Source organism: Neopsephotus bourkii, unplaced genomic scaffold (assembly GCF_033783945.1).
Source record: "Neopsephotus bourkii isolate Nb327-2 ecotype Australia unplaced genomic scaffold, CSIRO-AGI_Nbou_v1 NB_1820, whole genome shotgun sequence".
In the NCBI taxonomy this organism is placed as follows: Eukaryota; Metazoa; Chordata; class Aves; order Psittaciformes; family Psittacidae; genus Neopsephotus; species Neopsephotus bourkii.
Genome location: NW_026902293.1, coordinates 518,754 through 542,873, shown reverse-complemented (window position 1 = coordinate 542,873; position 24,120 = coordinate 518,754). Strand labels below are relative to the sequence as shown.

At 36.7% G+C, this 24,120-nt stretch overlaps 1 protein-coding gene across 2 annotated transcripts in view; it reads left to right on the top strand.

The window, feature by feature from the left end:
• Positions 1–24,120, top strand: part of ST18 (ST18 C2H2C-type zinc finger transcription factor) — a 170,516-nt gene that overhangs the window by 50,542 nt on the left and 95,854 nt on the right. Inside the window, exon 1 of one of the 2 annotated variants that reach the window (XM_061343076.1) lies at positions 20,496–20,688. The exons of the other annotated variant lie outside the window; for it this stretch is intronic. The gene's annotated coding sequence lies outside the window, so the exon portion shown is untranslated. Of the gene's footprint in view, positions 1–20,495; positions 20,689–24,120 lie in introns of those variants that run through there. 2 annotated transcript variants of the gene reach the window in all.

Here is a 24,120-nt window from a genome sequence, read left to right as displayed (position 1 = left end):
TGTAATCAGGATTGGATAAATATTCATCACCTGTACTTTATTATACTGTACTCTGAAGAGGAAGGTACAGAAAAAAAGTACAGGGCTATATTAAAATTCAGGTTTTGGCTTTGCAAGCTAGTTCAAGTCATTTATTTATATGCAGCTATATAGTTAAGGGCTGACCAATATTGCTGCTCAGAGAATGTTCTGTTCTGTCAAAGTCAAAATACTCCACTAAAGTGGCCAGTTTTGCATGAATTCCATCTGAACGGGAAAGGTGTGGGGGAAGATTCCATTTCTGTCAGAACAAAAATGGTTAAAACATTAAATTCAAGCTGATTTTTCTTGTTGACATTTGGTATTGTGCCTTAATAAAAAATAACACAGCTGCAACTGAATTCAGAATAATCAGAAATTAGCGTTTGAGTTTTTGGTTGTGTTAGCCTTTGCTTTTGGAAAAGAGCTATACTTACAATCTTGTTTGTGTAGTTTTAGTTTTCTCTTCAGATTAAAATAAAGAGACATCTGACCTTATGAAAATAAAATTGGACTTTTTCTCAAGACCTGAGAAATAATTTCTCTTATTTTTATTATTTTACAACAATATTGTTCTTTTTTTTCATTCTGGTTCCCTGCTGTAGTTCCGGTAGCCTCATTCTGCTGAGTAATAGCTTGCACCATTTTAAGTCTGTTTTTTTCTTAGGAGCCAAGAGCATGAACAGTAGAACTGAGGTTGCTGAAGAGAATCAGGCAGGAATCCTTTACAAAAATGACCCAGTACTGTGCCCTGGAAAGCCTTTTTTTATTTAAGTAGTAAAGTTGTTCACCACTTTCCAAGCCTCTACAGATAACATTAATAATGAAAGCATACTGCGTCTTCCAAAGACTGGTGTGTACTCATAAGAAAGGACATTGGGAGCATGGAATTTTCAATAAGCTGACATTCCAGAAGGAAGGGATTTATTCTCTACTGCTTCATCACCTTGGTTCCTGCATTGGCTAAGTGAACCTGAAGTGTGCATAAAACACCAGCTGAGGATGGTTTTCATGGCTTTACATTTGTCCTTCCAACCGCTTTGGTTTCATGTGCTTCAGGCTGATTATTTTTTGTAAAGTGTCAAGTAGCATCAACAATAGCTAAAGGTGTATACATTTAGTCACTGATTTCACTCACTGGTGAAAGCTCTTCTCACAGGGACCCTTGGGGAGCTGAAGTGAGATACCTCGTAGGAATATTGTTTCTTTCTAGTGTTCTATTCCTCTGAGCCTCAGGATCTGTGGAGGAATATTTGAAGGAAGAGGCTTATAAAAAGGTGGAAGCAAGGACAGACAGCCTGGGAAGAATAAAGGGACGTTGTCTGGGAAGCTAGGTACCAGGTTAGGAAAGCTAAGGCCCAGTTAGAATTAAACTTAGCTAGGGATGTTAAGGATAACAGGAAGGGATTCTATAGGTGTGTAGCTAATAAAAGACAGACTAGGGACAACATAGGCCCCCTCCAGAAGATATCAGGAGAACTGGCTGCTCTGGATTTAGAGAAGGCTGAGGTTCTGAATGACTTCTTTGCTTCGGTCTTCCCTGGCAATGGTTCTGACCACAGCACCCAAGTCTTGGAAGGCAGATGCAGGGACTGTGAGAATGAAGACCCTAGGCCCACTGTAGGAGAGGAACTGGTTCAAGACCATCTTAAAAATCTGAACAAGCACAAATACATGGGACCTGAAGAAATCCATTTGAGGGTCTCGAAGGAGCTGACAAATGAAGTTGCTAAGCCACTGTGCATAGTATTTGAAAAATCATGGCATCAGGTGAAGTTCCTGATGACTGGAAAAAGGGAAATATAACCCCCATTTTAAAGAAGGGGAAAATGGATGACCCAGGGAACTACAGACCAGTCAGTCTCACCTCTGTGCCTGGCAAAATCTTGGAGCAGATTCTCCTGGAAGGCATGCTAAGGCACATGAAAAACAACAAGGTGCTTGATGACAGCCAGCATGGCTTCACTAAGGGGCAATCCTGCCTGACCAATTTGGTGGCCTTCTATGATGGGGCTACAGAACTGATGGACAGGGGTAGAGCAGTTGATGTCATCTACCTGGATTTGTGCAAAGTGTTCGACACTGTCCCACAAGACATCCTTGTCTCTAAATTGCAGAGACATCAGTTAGATGGACCACTCGGTAGATAACGAACTGGATGGCTGTGCACAAAGAGTTGTGGTCAATGGCTCAATGTCCAGCTGGAGACCAGTAATGAGTGGTGTCCCTCAGGGATCGGTGTTGGAACCGGTCTTGTTCAACATCTCTGTCGCTGACATGGACAGTGGGATTGAGTGCACCCACAGCAAGTTTGCCGATGACACCAAGCTGTGTGGTTCAGTTGATACGCTAGAGGGAAGGAATGCCATCCAGAGGGACCTTGACAGGCTTGTGAGGTGGGCTGATGCCAACCTCATGAAGTGTAACCATGCCAAGTGCAAGGTCCTACACCTGGGTCGGAGCAATCTCAGGCACAGCTACATGCTGGGCAGAGAAGAGATTCAGAGCAGCCCTGTGGAGAAGGACTTGGGGGTGCTGGTTGATGAGAAAATGAACATGAGCCGGCTTCAGTGTGTGCTTGCAGCCCAGAAAGCCAACCATATCCTGGGCTGCATCAAAAGGAGCGTGACCAGCAGGTCGAAGGAGGTGAACCTGCCCCTTTATTCTGTTCTCGTGAGACCTTACCTGGAGTATTGTGTACAGTTCTGGTGTCCTCAACATAAAAATGACATGGATCTCTTGGAACAAGTCCAGAGGAGGGCCACGAGAATGACAAGGGGACTGGAGCACCTCCCATATGAAGACAGGCTGAGAAAGTTGGGGCTGTTCAGCCTGGAGAAGAGAAGGCGCATGGAGACCTCATAGCAGCCTTCCAGTATCTGAAGGGGGCCTATAGGGATGCTGGGGATGGACTCTTCATTAGGGATTGTAGTGACAGGACAAGGGGTAATGGGTTAAAACTTAAACAGGGGAAGTTAAGATTGCATATAAGGAAGAAATTCTTTCCTGTAAGGGTGGTGAGGCACTGGAATGGGTTGTCCAGGGAGGTTGTGAATGCTTCATCCCTGGCAGTGTTCAAGTCCAGGTTGGATGAGGCCTTGGGTAATATGGTTTAGAGCGAGGTGTCCCTGCCCATGGCAGAGGGGTTGGAACTTGATGATCTTAAGGTCCTTTCTAACCGTAACTGTTCTATGATTCTATGATTCAGAGCAGCCCTGCGGAGAAGGACTTGGGGGTCTGGTCGATGAGAAAATGAACATGAGCTGGCTTCAGTGTGCGCTTGCAGCCCAGAAAGCCAACCGCATCCTGGGCTGCATCAAAAGGAGTGTGACCACCAGGTCGAAGGAAGTGATCCTGCCCCTCTACTCTGCTCTCATGAGACCTCATCTGGAGTACTGTGTGCAGTTCTGGTGTCCAAAACATGAAAAGGACATGGAACTGTTAGAGCAAGTCAAGAGGAGGACCACAAGGATGATCAGGGGACCAGAGCACCTCCCATATGAAGATAGGCTGAGAAAGTTGGGGCTGTTCATCCTGGAGAAGGCTGCATGTAGACCTCATAGCAGCCTTCCACTATCTGAAGGGGGCCTACAAGGATGTGGAGAGGGACTCATCATTAGGGACTGTAGTGATAGGACAGAGGGTAATGGGATAAAACTTAAAGAGGGGAAGTTTAGATTGGATATAAGAAGGAAGTTCCTTACTGTAAGGGTGGTGAGGCACTGGAATGGGCTGCCCAGGGAAGTTGTGAATGCTCCATCCCTGGGGGTGTTCAAACCAGGTTGGACAGAGCCTTGGGTGGCATGGTTTAGTGTGAGATGTCCCAGCCTATGGCAGGGGGATTGGATCTATAGGATCTTAAGGTCCTTTCCAACCCTAAGTATTGATTCTATGATTCTAATTATATCCATGTTACTATAGTTGCGCTAACTCAAAAGTAGTTCAAGGGTACTCAGTTATTCACCAGACTATGAATAAAGCTCATAGTTTTTCCTAAGGTGAATGTAATTAGCTCAAAAATAGGTAATTTCTAGGTAGGGAGGTGAAAACACTATGAAAATAATTGGTTATAAGATTACAAGTAAAAACCAAGTCATCTAGTTCTTGATCCTCTACCTAAAATATGGGATTCTTTCTTCTGTGCTTTGAAATGTCATCCCATTCATCAAGTTAAATATACAGTGGATTAATGATATGAGTGTGTCCTAGCCAAATTATTTCCCTTTTGAGGTTCTGTCATTGTTAATGACAATATTATTCCAGTAAGCTTTCATATTCTTTGAAACAATAGCAAAAATTTTGGACAATATTACAGATATTCATCAGATCCTTTTAATGCAGGTCTGATTTACAAATTGTTTGTTTCCTTTCTTCTGTAGACAGATGAATCTATTATTGGTGAATAAATGTTTCCATTTTTCAATTAGTTGTATAGATAGTCAAATAATGTTTAATTATGTGATCTATTCACATTTTTCCATCAATTGATACTAAAATCCTCATGAGTAATTATTTTCATCATTCAACCAGCTCTTTAAATGATCAAATAATATTATTAAGTTAAATTCAGTTATTATCAGAAAATGAAGCAATGGATATTAAAATACTGTTTTTCATTATTTGCCTCAGTACATTTACCTATGCCATGAATGTGCTTTGGTAAAAGTAAAATCTTTTGTACATTCACACCGTGTTTCATCTTCAGTTCAACACTATGATAAGCTCAGACTGAGGAGGCCGGTGGGTGAGCTACTGCAGCCCTCACTTGTCCACTGTTGGTTTGGAGGTCTGACCGTTTCCTCTGACCCATGATTCTGCCAGTGGTTTAACATATACTCTTTTTTTCCAATATAAAGAGCTGTAGGCAATCATTTCAATAAATAGGCACTCAACATTTGTATCTTAGTGATGTTGATGTAGCTAGTTGGATTTTTTTGTTTAGCCTAAAAGCAGCTTCCTATGCAAGTTAGTCTCTGTTTTGTTTTTTCAAGTCAGTTTCCTGGATTTTCCCACCTCTATTTTTATTTGGTATATTTTGTTTTCAGTCTGACATGGTGTTCAAAACCCACTGCTGTAAATATGAAATAATATTAGTATAGGCACAAGAAAGTTGCGGTGCACTTGACGGATGGAAAAGATTTATAGTGAATCTATCATTACCGTCTGGTGAGAACAACACTGTTGTTCTCCAATTAATGTTCATTTTATTACAGCCACATTTTACCCTCAATCTGTGTGTAGAATTCTATCTGAAGTCATTTTGATTTGTGAGCACCAATCAAGGGTAGTATATGACACTTAGGACCATATCTTTAAATGTCAGCACCTGGAATCTGGAAATCCTGCATCTCACTCCAAATATTTGTTCATATGTACAAATATGGTAGTTACAGAATGTTTTAGTGAGTGAGATAGTTAAGCTGGTGGATTTGTAAAATTCGTTGATTAACTATTTATATTAAGTTCACGCACAGACCTAGGCAAGGTGTGCCTGATTTGAACAAGTTTCACATTTTTTCCACTCACAATTTCACTGATAGCTATTTCTGCATATTTGTGTTATTTTACTACAATAGAACTATCCCCTAGCTACTTGGTTCAGGATAATACTTATTGTATAGCAATTTCATATATATATATGATTATTATACACTGGTTTTGGCCCCACGTTGGGCTCCAAAAAGAACTGTGATGGTTTAAGCCCAGTCAGCCTTGCAGCTTACTTGCTCACTCACCCCCCTCCCTCCTCCTAGCTCCGGGAGAGATGGGGAGGAGAATCAAACGAATGTAACTCCCACGGTTGAGATAAGAGCAGTCCAGTAACTAAGGTATAACACAAACCACTGCTTGCTACCACCAATAATAATAATGATAAGGGAAATAACAAGGGAAAAAAATCCAACTGCTCACCACCCACTGATACCCAGCCTGACCAGAGCAGTGATCCAGCCCTCCTGGGTAACTGCCCCCAGTTTACACAGTGGGCATGATGTTCTGTGGTATGGAATACCTCTTTGGTTAGTTTGGGTCAGGTGTCCTGTCTCTGCTTCCTTCCGGCTTCACCTCCTTCCTAGCAGAGCATGAGACTCAGAAAGTCCTAGGTCAGACTAAACATTACTGAGCAGCAACTAAAAACATCAGTGTTATTAACGTTGTTCCCAGGCTGAAAGTCAAAACCACAGCAGTGCACCAACTACTAAGAAGGAGAAAAATGACTTCTACTGCTGAACCCAGGACATACAGAAATCTAGTTAGCAATACCACAGTTTTGAACAAAATCTTTGGGCTCTATGAAGGCTTATGTTAGCAACCATTTCTTAAAACTCTTGTAAAATTTGATAGTTTGGCAATTCCTATTCTTTTGATACAAGTAACTGCTGTTTATCACCATTGTTGGTAGCTCAGACCTAAGATACTGTTGAATAGAAAAGGGGTCCCTGACACAAGTCTGTGATAATCTCATACTTTATAGCATACAGTGAAATAGAATAACAGTTTTTGCCTACACTTGCTTAGTACGACCTCTACACTTTTTTAAATTGGCAAAGACATAAGATTTTGTTCTTCTAAATCTATATTACTAGAAAAGTCCTCTAATTGTAGAGATTCGAGAGAAATAATTTACCGTCAATATAATTTCTTGTATCTCCCTTTATGATGCTGTAATGAAGTTATTATAGTTTGGCCCTTCAGCCTATGACAGATTGAATTTTCCATGACTTGATGATGTGACAAAGTCATTGCTCAAAGGCAAGTATACTTTGTAACTGATAAACTAATGCAAATTAATTTATACTTCAAGTGAACTTTATAAAATGGCTTCTCAGTTTATTTTTTAACTCTATTTAAAAGCCAGGCAATATCATAATTTAATGGTCTCAAGAAAGCAATAAGTACAATCTGTGATGTGAAAAGAAGTATTGCTGCAGGATTAGGGAACTTTCAGAACCTCAATCTTTCATTTTCTATACTGTTGGACTATGATGATGACCAGTGTCCTTTTAAGAAACTTGAGCTGTATCATAGGCCTATTTAGTACAGAATGAAGAACTGGATGCAAAAGTAATTTTCTCTTGTCATGTTCATACAAAGAATATGTGAATTATTGCTCTCAACAACAAAAGCTTTGCCCAGATCGTCAATTCACTTATTTCATTGCCTTTAGGCCACAGCTCTGGACAAGGGTTTGGTGCTGTCACATATCCTTTTCCATCTCATTTAAGTGATCTGGCCTATGTTTTGAGAATTCATTTTTTATTGTGCTGTTAAGCCCTGTGTCCCTTACATGAATATTTCATATATCTACTAAGTGCTTTCACTGAATATATTAGCCCCTGGTTTTCTCTGTTTATTTATTTAATTTTTTTTGGTCATGCCCGTTGCCACAAATAAAATGGTAATCATGGCCTAAATATACATGAATAATCCTTTATGGGATGGGAATTTGCAGATGCCAATAGTAACTACTTTGTCTGATTTTGGCTAGGCTATTGAAAATGTTTAAACAAATCTGTCCGTCATATTACGTAAGCATTTTTCTATTTATATCTGCCTTTACCAGCCCACAGCAAATATAATGAGCAATAAATGAAGCAGTGGCCAAAAGACACGTTTATGACTCATGCAGATGCCAAGGGACCATCCTAATATGGGCACTACTTGGCATTTCTGCTATCAACAAACCAGAGTGTAACTCTGGTTTGACAACATTTTTTAAGTTTACATTTAAAGCCCATAAACTTTACTCATCTTAATGTAATGCTCAATTTCAACTGACTTATTCCACTTAATCTAACAGATATCAAGGGGCAGACAGCCCTGGCAGTTCAAATTAATGTTTTGCATCCAAAGCACAGTATAAACCAGAACAGAATTTGTTCTGTACCATGGTAAAGGAAAACATGTAAGAGTGCCCATTGCTACTATTCCAACTTCATCCTTTACATTGGACCCAAACTAGATTAACACTGGACTTTGGCCCCACCTATTTTCCAAGAACTTGTCTTGTTTATGGTAGCATCAGAGATTCACAACATCATTTCACCCATTCTTGTGATGGCTAGACTATTTCCTAACAGCGAATCTACTGATGGTTTATGCGGATTGCATCTGAGCTGAAAATATATGTGCACCTCCAACAAGAGTTTTTCAGATAGGGATGGAAATGGAACAAAGAACAAGTTAACAGAATTGCAAAAAGGATACCTCATGTCAATTTGAGAGGAAACGGTCCATGTTTTTCTGCCTATGCAGAAACCTCCTTCCGATGTATGGTAACCAAAAGTTTACAAAGAATGTGGTAGGGGACTTTCAGGTCTTCCTTTTTCCCCCTGTTCACATATTGGAATGAGTCAAATCTACAAGTGCTCCAAGGGATGTTCTTGGACTATCTGGATGTGGAGTGCATGAGGGATGAGCAGATTTACATAAGCTTTTTATCCTGTGAAGTATTTCTTATTTTGTTAGCATAGTTAAATGTCCCTTTACTGTTGGAAATGGTGCCAGTCTCTCTTCAGAAGGCGTTGCAGGAACCACTTCACCATTATTTAAAATCATGGTAGTTTTCTCTGTTAAATGAAAGCTGCATGTGCAAGGCTTAGAAGTAATACAACAAGTTTACTAATGCACAGTTCTGAAATAATGTATTTCTCAGCTACACAGAGGAAACACATGCAGACTTTGAGTCCTCTTCCATAGGTACAGAACTTCAGAAAAAAGCCAATTACATGATAATACATCTGTCTGACAAATAAAGTGTTTTGTGTAAAGTCCACTTATGCTGACAGAAACTGCTTGGTTGATTCTTTGTTCTTCCAATGAAACCAGCCTCCTTTATTTAACATGCAGAACCCCTTCAGCAAGAAGTTTACATGAAGCTGTACAGTAGAATGTGATCTTCTGTTAGGCAGGGAGTCAACTAAGCAAGATAGTTTGCCAGAGAAGAAGAGCCCATATATTTACCACCATCCACGTTCAGAATTAATTGACATCTCTACTTCAGGCTGGAGTTTTCCATCTAGTTTATACTAAAAGCTTGAAGCATGCTGAGTTCAATAGAAGCTTTTTTCATTAAAACCTGAGTGCTGTGTCTCACACCCTAGGTGTTTATTTGTTGACTTTTCAGAAATAAACGCAAGAAAACCCCTCATTTTAAGGATGATGACAGGCTCCAAGTAATCAAATTACATTTTTATTTATATATTTTATTTTGTATTTATTTTTCAGTCATCTGCATTTTAACATTTGATTAGCAACCTCTTGTTTAAGAGAGCATATCAGGTTATCTGGCTGGAGATAACAAAGCATGTTTTCCGTAGAGGCTTCCAGACTAGAGGCTACACAGATGTGCCTGAGTTAAAAGGATTTCACTGTCTACTTTGAGAAGTGTAGATGGCTTCTGTATTTAGAGAAAACACATCTGAAGCATCATAAAATAAAATGTACGGAAAATATAATATTCCATAATTAAGATTTCTAATGAATTGCCTTGTTAATCCATACAGTGTATACACGTTGCAAAATTTTCCTGGCTTAATTAGTGCACTTGCTGATTATGTTTATATCCTGATGTACACACTGATTAAGCATTGTCCACACACTGAAGCTTGAAGCGGGATCAGTCTACAAAACAGTACCTAGTCGTTTAACTGGAGACTCAGAATGCAAATAGATCAACTTATGTAAAATTAAATTAGTTCTAATAGAACCCATTTTGACTGAGCAGCTGGTGACACATTACAAACAGAATTCTCTTGTTATGTGAAATAGAGAGCTTCTGCTAACAGATGCTTATATACTTTTAAGCCACAGAAAAGAATGTCATATTATGTTTAAGGTCTAAAGCTAATGAAAGAAAATAAATTCTGAGCTTGTTAGGTAACAGTTCTGCACTAGGTCTTAGCATTGCCATTTAAATAGTGTGTAAGGTCAGCTAGCCCTATGCCGGGAACTTAAATGTGAATAACTGCTAAATCCTTAGTTTCACAGATAGCATATTAAACCTGTTCTCTTCAGCAAGCAGTGGTTATCAGCTGACTTTTGAAAAAAAAATGCCAATTTTTCAGATGTTGGTACTGTCCCTTAAATCCTAATTATCTTGTTCTTTTAATAGAAGAGGACTACTTTGTCCTTATTATTCTTTAGGAACAAAATTTTGGCCTGGTTATAACACTCAAACTAGTTGTTAAGAGGTAGTGGTGTGACGTTCCTTGTCAATACTTGACAATGAATGAAACTTTTTTCCTAGGAATGCTGTCAACCACACTGAAATGTGTTAAAGTCCCAGTGACAGGCCTTTCTTAGTGACAGAAGGTCTAGTGGATTGTGTAACTGAGGTGTGTTTGAACTCCTGAATGTACAGTTTATTTATAGAAAGTTTAAGCCTCCAAGACAAAGAACAGAATAATTTCAACATAACTAAGTAATTAAGCGATAAGACATTAAAAGCCTAAATGTGCATTTTGTGGCTTTAATGGACTTAACTATGATCATGGGTTTATTTGAAGATGACTTTATACTGAAACTTACTGGCTTTTTGGTTCTTGTTCTGTGTTTGACAGTGTTTACCCCACCAGAACTTCTGTCCTTAACTGACTTTCTGAATACAGCAGCATGGAAATTAATGCAAATGGATGCTTTAAAACCTCATAAAATTAGTAGTATCTCTAGTAAGTTAATTAAGAAAACAATCAAATGCTTCATTTTTACTCCATTACTGCTGCATTTCTGATTTTATTTTGGTTTTAAGGCAACGGCACCTAGTATGCAGAATTAAATGTATCAGTTGATCCATTCACAGTCTGGTAGTTTTTTCTGGCCTTACTCAATTTTACTTTAATATCAGTGGACTCTACGGAGTTAGAGGTCTACAGAGCTTAAATCCTACTTTAGCCAACTCTTGCAGAAACTAGATAAGTACAGATAAATGCAAATTGTAGTGATATAAGTCTCTAAAGCTTACCACCATTTAAATAAATGAGTAATAAATCTGGATTCAAAGAACTGCATTTGCACTTATTTTTTTAATGCAAGGTTGAACTACAAAATTGTAGATTTTCAACTAGAATGAATCTTATACTAAATTTGCTATTTTTGGACAACCCACAAGATATGCTACCTTCACATTTACATAATATCATCTGGATGGATATTTCTTCAATTACCTATTTTGTGTATTTTTTTAAGAGAAAACCATATTTATTTTTTAGTTAAGGGACCTGAATTTTTACCCTCATAATGTAGGTCACACTGGTTTTATATGGAAATGGGAAGTCAATGTGGTACATACATCATCAGACATCATTTTCACATTTGTTACATAAAATTATGCTTTAGATAATTATAAAAAGTGTTGAAACATTCTGCATATAGAACTGATTTATAAAACAAAGTATAATGGGGTCCTTGTGTGGTTTAATATTTTATGACTAGCAAACATTCTTTCAGACATTTGATTTGAACAGGAAAAAAATGTTTTATTGCTTCTTCAAGACCTGAGACCTTTTTTTTTCTTTCATTTTGAATGCCTAAACCAGAAAGAAAACATTCTTTCTGGGTGTGCAAGAAAGCATGATTCCAGTTTTCTTTGCTAGTGATGTAACAGCACCCTTTTTCAGTGTGAAATGTCACTTCTGTTTTCTGAACAATACTTTTGAACAACATTTTTTTTTTCAGTAATATTTGGAAAGGATAAACTCAGCAAGAAAGGCAATACTCATGAATACATGGTAAAAACTACAGGTATTATAGGTTTAGGAAGTAATGTCAGGAGATATTTTTAGAAGTAAAATATAAATTTTATCTTCAGATACATCTCTTTAGTCCATAGTTTCAATTAGTATGTATGTGTGTGATAATCACATTTTTAAACAAATTTCCTCTATAGTCCCTTGCTTAAGATTTTAATACTGCAGAAAATAATTAAAATGCATTAGTCTTTTAGCAATATTCACTGCTACATTATAGTTCTGCCCCAAAGAGTTTTAAATCAATAAGAAAAAATATGCCTCCTCTGTACAAGTGAAGTTTTTGTCTACTGTCCCGAAAATGTTGAAAGCCTTTATACTCAGTAGGTGTGCTTGTAAGTATCCTAGGCTCTTAACGCCATAATGCAAAGTTCTTAAATTTGGAAGGATGCTCTGACCTATCAGTATAATGAAAGCATTTAAAAGTGTTAAGTTCACTAATAATAGACCTAACATAAATCCTAGCTTGATAGGTTTTTGCAGCTATCAGTAGCAATGGAGCAATAGATAAAAATGGAGTTTAATCTACATCAAAGTTTTGGAGACCAAGCCATATGTCTCCACATATATGCACTTAAATCTTTGCTCAATGAATGTCCATTTTATCAAATCTTATCTCTTTTGCACTCTCTTGAAGACACAGAAGAAACCCCCCAAAAAAATCTGACTTTAAATTATTTAAAACTAATCTGAATATATGCTTATATAATCTCATTCACTTAGTTGCTGTTGGTCATTTTTCAGCAGCTTTTAATGGTGATTAAGCAACCAGCCAACTAAAAAACATTTAATGCTAGTTAAACCTTTGTACAATAGAAACTGAGGCTAATAATCTCATACCTGGGCTCTGGTTATTATGATCACAGTTTACATTCCTGAGACAGTCTCTGTGGTCTCCCCCATTTTATGTCCAGAAAAGGGAAAAACAGCCAGCACTCATTCCAGACTGAAATTTAAACAGCCAAAAATCATTCTACCATTAAGCAAGGAGACAATACAAAGCAAGCAAACTAAATCCAAATATGTGGAAATTGCTCCTTTAACCTTCATGGCCTTTTCATGTGGTCCATACAAAAAGAAAAAGGAAAAACCAAACTAAACTGGGATCACAGCTTTGACAACGTGCAAAGCTTCATATTTTTCCTCATTTCTAAAATGTATCAGCTGCAAAATATCCGTCTGCTATATCAAAATTAAAACCGCATGAAGTGAAATACCAAACTTCATGCTCAAAAGAACTAAGAAAGTTCCCAAGACACAACCTTAATTTAAAAAAGCAAAATTACAAGAAGTCATGCAGAGCAGTATTCTCCTCCCCTCCTTGGAAATGTGAAGCTCTTTATTATGGAAAGGCAGTAGCCCCTCTATAGTTAGGGTTGCAATCAGCTTCCATTATAAATCCCTGTTTTAGCCCCCTGTAACTTTGGCTTGAAAAATTGGAATACAAATTGCCATATTTTCTCCAAAAGAAAAGAACAGATGAGGATTTTTTGTTTATTTGGTGAGGTGGGAGGATTAGGTTTTATTTTTACTTTATTTGTGTGAAATTGAGGAAAAATTGCTTAACTGTTACAAAGTTCAAGTCACTACTAAAAATCAACCTGATGCAATTTTTTTTTTTTTTTTTTGCTGCCATAGCTTCCCTTATTAGTTGAAATTATTTACAAATAATTTCTCAAAACAGTCCCATTGCCTTTTCTCTATTGGTAGGGATAGGTCTATTTTTTTCTATTATTAATGACAGTAAGAATATTTTGCTGATGACTGTTATGGATGTAGGATCAGATGATCTGATCAACATTTTCAAAAACAACTCACATCTGATAGTTTAACATCTACCTCAAAGTGAAGTATAAAGCACATGTTGATCTACCTGGACTTTTTGAGGAAGTGCTAGCTTCTGGAAGTCTCCAAAATATTCTTTGTTGAAATTTTCAGTACGGGGGAATGACTGAGTATTAAACTAAAATATTGCTTTTAGAAAGGCTAGAAGAAAACATATACATAATTAGTGAGGGCTACTGCCTTCAGTCTAGAGATTGCCTAATGACACTGTGGTGAACACTAGCCACTCCCAACATTCAGCCTTATTTATCATGCTTGGCTCATTTCCTAGGATTAGTTCCAGAATAGCCTCTGGCCATGTAGGCTGCTCAACAAACTGTGCAAGAAAAGAAAGCAAGCATAGTCCATGGAAACATACTTCCCTCTTTTCTCAGACAGTTGTTATCCCATTTTGGATCTAAACATTTAAAATTCTTCATGACCTGCATTCTTGCAGATCTCATTGATTCATGGAGAAAAAAAAGGGGGGAAAAAACCACCTTATGTCTCTCCTACACTTACCCATGTTTAGAAAAGGTTTATAGGGCTATTTCTAGTCTATTCAAATGATCTCTTCAGTGTTGGAAAATAAAAGGTTTTTCTTCCCTTAAGCCTTAATTATGTTATGTGCAAAAAGTTGCATATATTTGTGTTCACGTAAAATACACATTTATGTAGAGATACTTGAAACCAGAGCTTATATCACATATACCCATTTATAAGGGTTTGGACAGTCCAAAGTATGCTGTACACTGTGTTATAATATTAATTATTGTAACTATTTAGTGTATTAATGCGGTATTTTTAAATGCTGACAAGATGCATTGTGATCCATTTGTGATCATATGCAAAGAGCATTGCATACACAGATTAATCTAACTTTGGGTAGTTTTCATGTAATATTTAAGATGTCTGTGTGAGATCATTGTGTGTCTTATGATATAATTTGACCTTTTGAATATACTATAATAAAGTTATTCAAGTTTAGCAAGACTATTGCAATATCATTAAAAATTACACTATAAGTTTGTAGATTTTAACAAACAATGAATCTTGACAAGTTTTTAAAATTTAACAGAAAAATCTGTACTAGGAAGATGGTTCTTCTGAACAAATTAGAACTTTTTAAAGTACAATATCTCTCTAAAGTGAATTCTAAAAAACTAGGTGCAGAAGAAAAAGTATTAATCCTGTGACAAAATACTTGAGAGTAAAAGAAAGAAAAAGATGTCAGTATTTTTTCTCTTTATATCCATACAAGATATTTTAAAAAATTATTTTTTTTAACTGGCTGGTTTCATCATGGTAATTAATGTTCAGACCCATTTGAATTTTGCTTTTCTTTTTAGAACTATGAAAACCCAAGAACACTAAGATCACTGTTTCTAAAATATTATTAGGCTTTTCTTTGGATAGTAAGTGTGTGCTGCATACAAGCAGAGAACAGAAAATGTTGTGCAGGATTTCCTTGAAGGAAGCAGCTGTCAGGGATCATGTAAGATGTTGCTGTCAGTAGCTGTTGGAGTTTTGTGTGTGCTATTGAGAGAGTAGCAGAAGAGGTTGCCTACACACTTTTCTAAGACTTTTCTATTAGAGTAAAAAAAAACCCACAAAACTCTCAAGAGCCACAACTGGAAGCCTAGGGAGATCTGAGGACAAGAATTTTGGCTGTAAGGCAGGTGTTCAGCAGATGAGTGTTTACCTGTTGATTTCTCAGGCTGATTTAACTGGAAAACAGTGGTATTTGAGCAACAGAAACAAAGGCAGGAGCTTGCCTGCAGACAAGCTCAAATCAAAGGGATGTTTCCTGAAGAGAACCTGGAATGCTCATACTTGGAGTCTCATAGGTGAGCTTTAGTGAAAAGGCTGTATGTAAGGAAAGATACGAAGGGAACTGAGGGAAAGACACAGTTGTAACAGCTCAGTGTATTTATACAACCATGCTGAGTTTTGTACTTCTCAGGACTACATGGACAGTGAGATAAATGAGAATAGTGTTAAGATTTCCAAGGATTTCTGTTGGAAAGAATGATTTTCCCAAACAAGATTTAGTCTGATGATACAAAAACTCATGCTGAAGTTTTCAGAGGCTTATGCTGGAGGTATGAGAAGTGTCACCCGTACCTCTAACAACATACATGATGGTGCATGAAAGATAGGAATGGCATGTACAGACACAAATTCATAACACTGGCAGCAACCAGGTAAATAACTTTAGAGAAGTTAAAAGTTCTTTAAAGTAAGGTTCACTGAAACAGTAACTTTGATTTTTGAGTCAAGGTGTGTAATAACTTGAAAACTACTAGAGTATTACATGATCTGACATGGTGACTCAAAAGAATTTTCTGGCTGATCAGCTATCTAAATTGCAAATGAAAATCTGGTAATATCCATGATACAGCAAAATGACTACTGTCTTTTATTTATGCCTTTAATAATACAATGATTAGGAGAAAGATGTTTTTGAGGGCTTTTTTTAATTAGCCACAAGATCTGGGAAGATTTGTTAGTCTTAACAGTTAGCCTTATTATGGGATTTTTTTTTAAAGGCTTAATCCATATTTGACATCACCTACACCTAACTTTCAGTGCTTATTCAATAACCACTTTCAGTTACTTATTAAGGCTATATATTAAAATAAATAAGACTGTGAAGAGAAAAATATTTTCATTTCTCAGTTTTAGATCAGCCTGAATTTCATAAAAATGTAACTCAAAACAACAATATTCTGATATCCCTTTCAGTGAAGTGTAATCCCAACAACACCCTTTATAGATGACTTTTTAACAGCCTTTAAATGGAGGAGTGTCCATAGTCCCTTGAGTACTTTTGTAGGAAGGCCAAGAGACTTGGGAGCATTCCTGCACTAGAAGGCTTTGAGAAAACTCACCTGAAATGTCTGTTTCCAGCTTTCTGAGGTAGAACCTATTGGCAGATAAGAATTACTCCAAAATTTGCTGGCTTTCTCTAGGGTAAGAAGAATGTGGCTAGAGGGAGAAATCTTTCTGTTATTTCAGTGAATAAAGTATTTCCTAGACAACATGCTGAAAACCTTCATATTCCCATAAGCCAATATATATAATTTTATTTGGATAATCATTCCTTTATTAATATTAGGTCATGTATCTGCTCTTCTTCATCCTGTTTATCCCTCTAAATTGATACTTTTGAAGTAGTATGTTGTACAAACATGCTTAGTATGTTTTAGAAATGTCATTTCAAAGTTGAATGCTTAATGGTTTGTAGTTTTTCTGCTATGTATGTATCTGGCAGTTTTCCTCAGCACAAGCTTGCTAACATAACTCACTCCAGGCTGATTTATTATTTTTATTCAACCAGGTGCTACATGGGTTTGGCAACTTCAGCAATGCTTTTGTCTATAATGACTCTGCACTTGGTATTTGATGATGCCGACATGTGCAATCAATTTACTGGCACTAGCAGAGAATATTTCATTCCCTTACCTCTTTGTAAAGAATCAAACTTCGTCTCCCATATTGCTTGTTATCCAATAAGTCTCCTGTAATCTCTTTGATTCCTTTGATACTTCTGGATTTCCAGATTGTTCAGTTAGGATTCTGCTGAAGTAATAGCTGTTCATAGAGGTAGAAATAGATCTGCTATGTTGAAGTTTCTTTATAATTAACTGTTTATTTTTCATCTAATGAGATCTCTTAGGCATCTCTATTTTTATTTAGGAGGTAGCATCACAAACAAATTTTGTCTTTTTAAAATAGATTTAGAATATCATTTGGCAAGATGCAGGAATACAGGAAATACATCTATTTCTGCAAAGGAATGAAAACTTTTTTTTTTTTTTCGTGTAGCAGCTTCTTCTTCCTGACTGTGAAGATAAGGTAAATTCAGGTGAAAACATTGCAAACTTTATTACTATTTGATACCATTTTCAAAGCACTAATTTATAGTTTTGTGACATTTTTAAAGTTTCCTCTAAACCAGAACAGCAGCCAAATAAAGCTGTACAGTCTACAAGAAAACTTTCTCTGTCAGCCTTTTCTGTGGCTTATCTGGTGTATTACAACCATGAATTTAAAATTTTGTTTATACTCTGTGAAGAGCATTTTATTTATCAATAAAAGACTATAAATACTTGGACCTAAGCATTCATATTAAACCTGTGCAATTTCTTACCACTACAAGCTTTAATGGTAGCTGCTACGTATTGCAATGCACATTTATTTCTTTTGTGTTTCTGCAACAAGTCATCACCCTCCTAATACATATATATATTTTTTTTCCAAACAGAGCAGTCTGAGGAGTAATTTAACACTTTCTTTATAATTTTCTTGTAAACTCTAATGTCCTATTTTTTAGAGGGTCAAAATAGGATAGCAGTTGCAGCTTAGGTTTTCTAACTTTTGAGAGCTTGCATACTAAGTACATATTTTGTTTTTTAAATAGATTCTCAATGCAAACAATCCAGTCTTTGCCAGTGTGTCATTACTTACCAGGTTGTAAAAAATGAAAAAAAAAAAAAAAAGTTGTAATAAATATGAACTTACTTAAGACTGATTTAATGACAAAGATTTTTTTCCTACTTATGTGTTCCAGTAGAATGTAAAAATACCTTCTGAATCCTATTTTCAGCAAGCAGTTTTTAATGTGCATAGCACCACAACCATAGAGATAAAAATCAGAGAGGAAAAGATAAACTTTATCTACGCATTTTACTCATCCCATCCCATGGTCTTCTCATGATGTGAGAGGATCTGATTAGCTTTGCTAAAAGAGCTGTACCTTTAAGTTAAATGAGACAGTTCACAACCCAGGACTATACTTAACACTGGAAAATATGAAGACAGTGACCTAAATGCCAATCTCACTCTGTGATCAATTAGGGCCATGCACAGCAGATCACACACACACCACACACACACACACACACATAAACAACCTAGGAAAAAAGCTCCATCTGGTTCAGAAGACAGTGGCCAGTCCCATAAATAACACAAGCTGTCAGGAGAACATCATTCCTATAGCACTCTGTGTATTAGCTTTCTGTCCAACTACAGATCCACTACAAAGAGCTTCAGAGCTTTGCATAGGCTTGGACCACACTTACCTCTTGAGCTCACCAACAGCCACATTCATGAGCTATTCCCAGATTAGCAGGACAGGTTATGATCTGTACAGAAGTAGAGAAAATGGACATACACAATATTAGAATCCTATTACACACACATGCACACACTGACAAACACAACAACAATAAAAGAAAAAAAATAAATGAAAAGGTCCAGGTTTTCATTTTAGCTGAGATTTCCAAAACAGGAAAATAAAGCTTATTAGTAACATTCTTTTTTGGAAAATCTAATTGCAAACTCCACACAATAAGCTCTACTTTACGCCTGTATGTATTTTAAATACTTCTGTTAGTAGCTAATAAGTAGTTGGCAATACTGAAGATGGAAAAGAAACACCTCTGGATTTAACTGGCTTAAACCAGCCATACATTATTTTCATATTCAGATTTTATTTTCACAGTGGAAAGGGAAAGACCATTCAGCACTGAACATTCATATTCTGGTAACACCTGTCACTAGGTCAGAAGGTGAGAGTGCTGAGTGCTGTACAGGCATATAGTAAATAAGTAATAGTTCTGGAAGTTTTAATATTGATGCACAGCAGAAACGTGCCTGCTTTTTTAGATGAAAGTTTTATCTTTGTAAAAATTGATAACTTTTGACAATAATTTGCCAGTTTTACTTAGCCATCCTTCCCTGTGCTGCAGAGGGAGACAAAGGAATCTTGCTTTTCCTAAGGTCTCCTCCGGGGAAAAGAACAAAAGACAGTTTATGTATGTATATTTTCACAGGTAAACATCCAGTTCACAGCTGAACTTTGTTTATGAGGAATTAAATGGTCACTGACATGCTCAAAACATGAAAGGATATAGAGGTTGTGGCATGGACAGGGTGAAGAGAGGCTGTGGGTATTCTGTTTGCTCAGAGGTAAAATGGTGATCACCACACCTTCCTGTTAATCTGTGTGAGGACATACAGAAAATTCACTTTGAAACACTTCCTTAAAGGCACATGATAAATCCCTAGGGAGAGATTCACAGCCTGAAGAAAACCTTGTGCTTGGGTTTGATAGTGACAGCAGTGAAAATACAGTACTTGGTGCTCTGAACTAAGAGACCATTATGTGTGCAACTCACAGTGAGACTATGGCAGAATAAAGCTTCCCCCAGCCCCACCCAGAAGTGTGGCTGCCTTTGTAATTTTAATTGGTCTGTGTTTGTAGAGTGGGGCCTCTATTTACTTATGGCTTGGGGCTTGTGTTTACCAAGCCTGGTGGAGGCCAAGTGTCATATCACTGAAGCTTAGTTCCTGCAAGCTCTCCTGCTATATCTTGAGGCACTTTTCTTTTCAGTATCTGCGCCTGTCTAATTCACGAGCTTCTGTGAAACAAGCACAGGAGGGTACAAGGCCTACAGGGAGGAATTACACCTAATTACTCAAATAATTGCTAGGCTGTTGCCTTCTTAGTCACTGAAAATAATTTCCAGGTCCCTGGCTTTTATAGATAGTCTTCTAGAGGCAGGAGGACACAGCCCCCTTTTTAACTCAGCCCATTCACTCACAAAATCAGAACACTCGAGCCTGCAAAATTAATAAGCACCACTTCCATTACATATATTTTAGGTTGTTGTTGCCGTGGCGATAAAGTCAGGGACATTGAATCTCCTCTGTTGAGCCATTGTTATCATCCCTGGCCATCTGCTGCAGAGGAGTGATATTCCATCTCATTTGCATGATGACTGATATATGGGAGGTTTGGAAGGACATATGCCACAGCAATCATGTGATGAAAATTAAAGTGAAAGTTTTGGGCCCAGAGCCGAAAAAAATCTGTGTATGCGCATGAGGCTGTTGATGTGCAAATGTGAATCATATTGAGAAGGTTTGAATAGGGAGGTGTGACGTAAAGAGGGGACACAAACGCAGGTGCTTATCTCTAGGCAGTCAAAGGCACTGGATGTCATATCATGGGAACTACCTTTCAAAGACACAGCTTTAGTGCACAGTTCAGCACACAAGGGAGGAGAAACATATAAGTTTTGGAAACAAAAATAAAGTAAGTTTAACAACTTTTTCACACTATTCTAAACCCATTTATGTTTAAGCAGCTTGTGCTATTAGTAACTTTCTGTCTTTTCTATCGTTTGTGCTCTTATTTTTACAAAAGTAAAAAAAAAATCCTGTCCATATATTAATGTTTAAAGCTTGAGAGATTTGTATTAAGAACTTTGAGGGGTTTTAATCCATGTTTAGAATGTTCTCTGCAAACTTTTCTTTTTGTTTAAATGACACTAATTCTGTTTCTTCCACAATGTATGCTTGGTCATTATCTTAAATGCTATTTTGGGCCTCAATTAAAAAATAGCTACTTGTAACTGCTTTGAGAAAGCTTTCTGAATAAAATGTCATGGTGTAATTGCATTTATACTGCCTCAGTAAAGCCTTTGTTCATATACATTTTACAATTGTGCAAATTTGCAGCTGTAGCTATTTGATTTGAGGAAATGATCACAAGGACACTTTTCCTCTCATTTTGAAAAGTTACTGAACTTAAATACTACCACTGAAAAAAACAGAGAGGGGGAAAAACATGAGATGGGAGAGGGAGAGAGTGGGACCGGTGTATTTGTAGGAACTGTTTGATAGATGCAGGTTCACTTGCAGTTATGTATTGCACACCAAAGAGCTTTCTCATTATGTTTTTGAATTGCTTTAAAATAATATGTGATGTTTTTAAAATGAAGACTGTTGATCAACATATTTAATAGCATCGTTCTAAGTGAAAAGGGGTCTTTCAAAGCGTGACATTTCAGTCCTTTAAATTATTTGGTATTCAGAGAGTGAATTGAGAGCTTCTGATTAAAAAAGCGAATAGTATAGTTTAGAATGAATGTCTGTGTCAGGAAAATCTTTAGAAAGTTAAATGACAGTAATATCAGGCAAGGTTGATGAATGAAATGGACCTTCTGGGACAACATTTTGCAGGAGGATGATTTTTATGAAATAGCATTTAATGCTAGAGAAAGTCTGTTTAATACTGATCAGTAATAGCTCTCTCCCTCTCTCTCTGACTTTCTTTTGTCTTTAACAAAGAACTTAGTTCAGTTGTTTGTCTTTCTTCATATGTAAATAGCAAGACAATCTTCTGCAAGGTGCTGTGATTTTTTCATTTAGTAGATTATAAAAGCACATATCCCAGATTTTATCTTTAAATTGTATTGGGTGAACTTTGTCAGTTAAGGATCTTTTTAGGATTCAGAATAACCATTTATTATCTGTCAATTAAATTAGTTAGGTTAATTGCGTAGATGTGTCTTCTTTGGTTTGGCAGTTTCGTAATTCTTTGTAAAAGCGTCCGTGATGAAAGGTTTCTCTGAGACAATATTATGTTTCTGCTATAAGGTGACTAACAGATAATCCAGATTTGGAATGAGGAATTTCTAAATATAGGCTTTTTCTCTTAACTTACCAGTTTGGAGCATTTTATTTTTACTTGTAAATATTATCTGCGTATTATAGTACTTTCATGCCTGCAGGCTAAGATTACCAGTCTTCCTTTTTTTCCTCCTCCTTCTAAATATTCAATTACTCAATGGTAATTATTATTATGTGGCCTTCTTGGCTTACTGCGTTATTAGATTAATATAGATTTCTTGTGCCAAATTAGCGGAAATCGCTGTTATACACAACAACGAGTAACTTGGGGGGGGGCCCCCCCCCCCAGTTTTACTCTGTTGGCTAACAGGAAGACTTTGACATCATGAGGTTTTATTCTTCGGGCTTTTAATATAATATGTCTCTGAAAGCTAAGCAGGAGGGTCATATTTTTTTATTTGCTTTTTCTTTTGTAAGTATAGTAGAAACTTTGGGTAAAGTCATTTACTTCATTCAAAGATCTATAAATAAGGAGCTCTGTGAATGAAGTAACAGTTCAAGTTGCCTGATGCCTGGTTACTGATGCAGAGGTGTGCACTAGAGATAATAAAACCGAAAATGAAAGAAAAGGAGCTGTCCACGGTACTGCAGCTGATTGATATTTCCTGTTGCCGTATAGAAAAAATTCTTTACTGAAGTGCTCACGAAACTGCCACCATTTGTTACACCCTCCCCCCCCCCCCCGAAACTAGACAAACCTGCCATAAAAGTTAACTATAAAAAAAAAAAAAGTGTCTGAAAAACTTACTTCAGGAGCATGCTAAGTTTCTGTGAGGGGCAAATGCACCCTAAGAGCACAATACCTTTCAAAAAATGCTTATTAAAACTAAAATTTTATGTGAAGGTTTTTGTCAAAGTTACAGACTATGAAACTTTTCCAGTCTAAACTGAGACTTTAGTATAACACAAATGGTTTCTATGGTAGTGCTGCAATATAAACAAAGCAGACAAGTACAAAAAAACCCCCAGATCCCAATCTTGAACTACTTGATTGCTTTTGAAATGAATTCTTGTCCTTATGTGACCTGAAATGTGTGGTTACAAAGCTATAGAAATCCAAACGATCATATTTGTTTGATATGAAATGAAAAAAATAGTTAAATTGAAAGTTTAACATCATGAAATTCAAAATCCCAAGCGGTATATAAACATTAAAAGAAACTTTGGACTGCTAATCCTAGGAAATGAGTTTTATGGATTGAATTCAACAAGGCTTCAGAAATGGTTCCATCTGCTGCCTAGCAGCTGGTGAAAGGATAAATTTAATTCATTAATTCATTTGGAAAAAAAGGATCCAAGTAGTAAAGACTTCATTGCTCATAATGCATATAGGTGGAAATCAAAACTGAAATTAGGTTCAGTTCATCATCTTTGATAATGAAGAACATTTTCTTTGAGTTGTTATAATGATCTTGATCAGGGAGTTGACAGTATATTGACTATATGCTGTTAAGTGTAATTTTTATGTGTCAAAAAGTTAAGAACAGCTCTGAAAGCATAACTCCTCTCGGGAGTAGCATCCCTACTTTGGGAATTACAGATTATGTAGGTTTAAAATGCTAGAATGATTCACTGGAGCATTATTGCTGTCTTTCTGTGAATATTTGCAATTCCTTTCCTATTTTATTTCCTGTTAAGTCAGTTTATAAAACAAGGTACTATTAAGATTAGAAAATGAACTTATTCACTGTCACTGTTATAATCCAAAACCAGAATGTCAAATGTGAAGAGTTTATTACTTTCCTTTACTTTTCTATTAGTCACATGCTTCATCTTTTCTTTCTTATCTTCACCCATTTTGTTTTCACAATAAGTGTTAAAAACTTAGAGTAAGAGGGAAAAACATAACTTTAGGATTGTGAAAGGGCAATATTGAAATATCCAGAGTTTTAAAGGAAAAATTAATTGGACAACTGCTTCAATGATAACTTGACATTTAAGTTCTAGCTATAAAGTTATCCAAATTATCACAACCTCCAGATACAGATTTTTTTCCTTGTTTGTCTCTTTTTCTTTTAATCTAAACCACAAGCATTGAGTGCAAAGTCATCTA